We start from the raw sequence: 4,239 nt of genomic DNA, 5'->3' as shown, positions 1-4,239 counted from the left end.
CCAAAGTGCTGGAATTACAGGCGTGAGCCACCGTGCCCAGACTTTATTCTTTTCTTACATTTGCTGTTCTTTCTTTTTATTTTATTTTATAATCTGTATCTGGTAGTTACATCCATTAGAGTCTCCAGTTTCCATTCACTAAAGTCTTTGGGAAGGGCTACATAATACTGCTGTTTGTTATATGCTACCCTTCATTCACTGTGAAGTATTTCCTTGTATATTCAGTAATTTTAGACCACGAGACATATCTGATATTCCTGGGCAACCTGGGCTAAGGAGGTATCTTGCCAGAAGGGTTCTGCATTTGCTTCTCCCAGATGCCCTAGACTAATAACCAGCTGATAATTTCTTGACCTGGGTAAGAAATGATACCAAATGAATGGTACAGCTTGAACCTTATATTTTTATGAGGGAAGTTCCATGGTTATTTTTCAGAAAGACATCTTCCTTCTAACCCAAAGCCCAATTCTATTTTAATTATTTTTAAAATTGAGATGGAGTCTCACTCTGTCTCCCAGGCTGGAGTGCACAGCATGATCTCGGCTTACTGCAACCTCAGCTGTCCAGGTTCAAGCAATTCTCTTACCTCAGCCCATGCAGCTGGGACTACAGGCACATACCACCACGCCTGGCTAATTTTTTTGGTATTTTTAGCAGAGACAGGGTTTCACCACATTAGACAGGTTGGTCTTGAACTCCTGACCTCAGGTGATCCACCCGCCTCAGCCTCCCAAAGCACTGGGATGACAGGCGTGAGCCACCACGCCTGGCCAAGACTTCCCATTTTTAATATATATAGTATATATTTTCCAATGTATACCTCATGCTTTCTAATAATGGCCTTTCAACATTTGAAAATAATACTTGTTAAGAGAAACAAAGAGTCTGCAGCTTGTGCATGGTACTATCAGAAGGGATAGGAAGAAGCATATCACAGGCCTGCATTATAAGAGAACCCGGATAACACTGCCATCCCCAGGACTTGTTCACTAATGAGATCATTTGTTGAGTGTAGGATGAAGACACAGTCTATGATATTTTGTCTTTGTAAATGCCTAACAAAATACCTTACTTTCATGATGGCCTTTTAAGATAAATAGGTCAAATCAGTGGTTTAAATGATTTAGCCAAGGTTGTAGTCAGTAAAATGGCAAAGCCCAGAATAGAATTCTTATCTGCAAACTAAATTCCATGCCAAAAGAGTGTTACCATGGCAAAGCCACCCTCAGGGATATATTCTGCAGCTTTTGTATCTAGAAATCATTTGTAAGTTTCAAAATGGAATGACTAAAAAGGAGGCATAAAAATCTAATCCAAAGCTTCCCAAGTAGTTGTTTGATTCAGGTATGGCACAACAAAGAGTATGTGAGCACATGAAGTCACACTTCAGACTTCCATTGTTTAGAATACAGCTGCCAGCACATACAGCCATGTAAACTCAAACTGATTAAATTTAAATAAACTAAAAAGAAGTGTTCCGCATTTGCACTAGCCTCATTTCAGGCTACTATATTGGACAGTGCTTATACAGAACTGTCATTTTACCCGATTGCAAAGTTCTAGTGGATAGCACTGCTCTAGAATATGGACTGATGAAGTAATTTTATTGTTACAGTAGAGTGGAAAGAACATTGGCCTTGAAGCCTAAAAGACCTACTCTTTTTTTTTTTTTTTTTTTTTTTTTTTTGAGACGGGGTTTCGCTCTTGTTACCCAGGCTGGAGTGCAATGGCGCGATCTCGGCTTGGCGCGATCTCGGCTCACCGCAACCTCCGCCTCCTGGGTTCAGGCAATTCTCCTGCCTCAGCCTCCTGAGTAGCTGGGATTACAGGCATGCGCCACCATGCCCAGCTGATTTTTTGTATTTTTAGTAGAGACGGGGTTTCACCATGTTGACCAGGATGGTCTCGATCTCTTGACCTCGTGATCCACCCGCCTCGGCCTCCCAAAGTGCTGGGATTACAGGCTTGAGCCACCGCGCCCGGCCCAAGACCTACTCTTGAACTCTGCATCTGTCACTTACTACCTTTGCGAATCTTGAGCAGGTGCCTAAACTCTGAGCCTCTTGTTTTCTCAATCTGTAAGTTGAGGATCAGAAATAAGGTGCTAGAAATATCACTACCACTCAATAACTCCAGAATTTATAAACTCCCCATTCGTCACTGCAGTCCCACTGGGGTCTTGTGGCTGCCAAAAGGCCCTTGCACAGAATAAAAATACAGTTTCCAAAAGATTCGAGAGGTTGGACATGGTAGCTCATGCCAGCACTTTGGGAGGCCAAGGCGGGAGGATTGCTTGAGCCCAGAAATTCAAGAACAGCCTGGGCAACACAGTGAGACCTTGTCTTTTGAAAACCACCACCACCACCACTGTCACCGCCACCACCCTACAAATATTTAAGAGAATCACCAAACCTAAGCCCTTAGTCAGTGTATGCATTTTATTTGTTAAGATTTTATCTTTAGAAATTAAAAAAAAAAAAAAAGATTTTATCTTTTTCTTGAGGGGTAGGGTGGGTGTAGGTAGACATGTTGTATGAAGAAAAACTTTTAAAAACAAAACAAATAACTTGGAACTGAAAAGAAGTTATGGTTCACTATTCTAGTACATTAACTCCAAAAATTAATTTGAATGAAAGAAGTTGGTTATGAAGGTGTAACTTGAGTTAAATGGGTCAGGTGTCTTGGTGGTATTTCCCACAAGAGAATGGCAAAAGAGCAGCTACAGAATCAGGTATAATTACCTGTATGCATAATCAGATACTAACTTTTTATTTAAAGAACAAATCCCTAAACAACTTAATTGCTTGCTGACCTGACAAGACTATTTTCTATTTTTAAGACTTTGTAGACGAAACACTCAACAGAGGCCTTAACACTCACAAGATTATTTTCTGCTGTCTTATCACTCACTTCTCCTCAATACAGCTATTTCTTTACATACTTTCCCTAATGAAATGACCTTAAGTGAGTTCAACTAAGAAAACTTTTGTTTCAATCAGTTGAAAATTTTCTTTTTTTTCTGAGACGGAGTTTCGCTCTTGTTACCCAGGCTGGAGTGCAATGGCGCGATCTTGGCTCACCGCAACCTCTGCCTCCTGGGTTCAGGCAATTCTCCTGCCTCAACCTCCTGAGTAGCTGGGATTACAGGCACGCGCCACCATGCCCAGCTAATGTTTTGTATTTTTAGTAGAGACGGGGTTTCACCATGTTGACCAGGATGGTCTCAATCTCTTGACCTCATGATCCACCCGCCTCGGCCTCCCAAAGTGCTGGGATTACAGGCTTGAGCCACCATGCCAGGCTGAAAATTTTCTAACGTAAAATGTATTAGTTCACTTTCTCCCCAAGAATGTTCTAATTAACATAATAAATACTCTCAATGATTTTAGGTCTCATTATAACAATTTACTATGATACTACAGTAGAGTTAAAGTTATAAAATACTGACATGTTAATGGTGACCCCAGGTTACTCTCTGGATATCTGCTTGACTTTTGGAAAACAAAACCTAGTATTAGCTTGTTTTCTTATAATTTGCCCTCATTTCTTCCACACATGAATTATAAAAATATTTTGAGACAACTGATGTTCTGATTAGTTAGCTTCTGGTTACTCATGTTTCAATTATATTTGTGTTATGTCACACTTTCAATTTCCAGGACTTTTGCCTTGTGAAAGAAATAAAATACAATTCACCTCAGGTTTATGCTAAGTAGTAAGTGAGTTCAGATAATTTTCTCTACTCACTAATAATCAAACCACTTAGGAGTAATGGCTAGATTAAGTTTCCAGGTAGTAAAGAACAGAATTAAGCCTATTTCACTTAAATAAAAAAAAAAAAACAACTGGATCTGTATTGCTTTGCAGAATTTCTCCCACCCTCTTTTCATTTTTTGAGACAGGGTCTTGCTATGTTGCCCAGGCTGGAGTGGAGTGGTGCAATCATGGCTCACTGCAGCCTCGACCTCCTGGGTTCAAGTGATCCTCCCACCTCAGCCTCCTGGGTAGCTGGGACTACAAGTGTGTGCCATCACGCTCAGCTAATTTTTCTATTTTTTTGTGGAGACAGAGTTTCCACATGTCGCCCAGACTGGTCTTGAACTCCTGGGCTCAAGCAATCCACTTGCCTTGGCTTCCCAAAGTGCTGGGATTACAGGTGTGAGCCACCATGCCCCACCAAGTTTTCCCTTTAATGGAATATTCAGTACAAAGAAAAGAGCTATCTGAAATAATTACATT

The 4,239-nt window shown here is 40.7% G+C and overlaps 1 protein-coding gene across 1 annotated transcript in view; it reads right to left on the bottom strand.

The window, feature by feature from the left end:
• The window catches only part of DCP1A (decapping mRNA 1A), a 49,825-nt gene that overhangs the window by 36,473 nt on the left and 9,113 nt on the right, over positions 1–4,239 (bottom strand). The window lies entirely within an intron of this gene.

This window comes from Cebus imitator, unplaced genomic scaffold, assembly GCF_001604975.1.
Source record: "Cebus imitator isolate Cc_AM_T3 unplaced genomic scaffold, Cebus_imitator-1.0 Scaffold0, whole genome shotgun sequence".
Taxonomy (NCBI): Eukaryota; Metazoa; Chordata; class Mammalia; order Primates; family Cebidae; genus Cebus; species Cebus imitator.
This window is presented reverse-complemented; position numbering and strand designations above follow the sequence as displayed.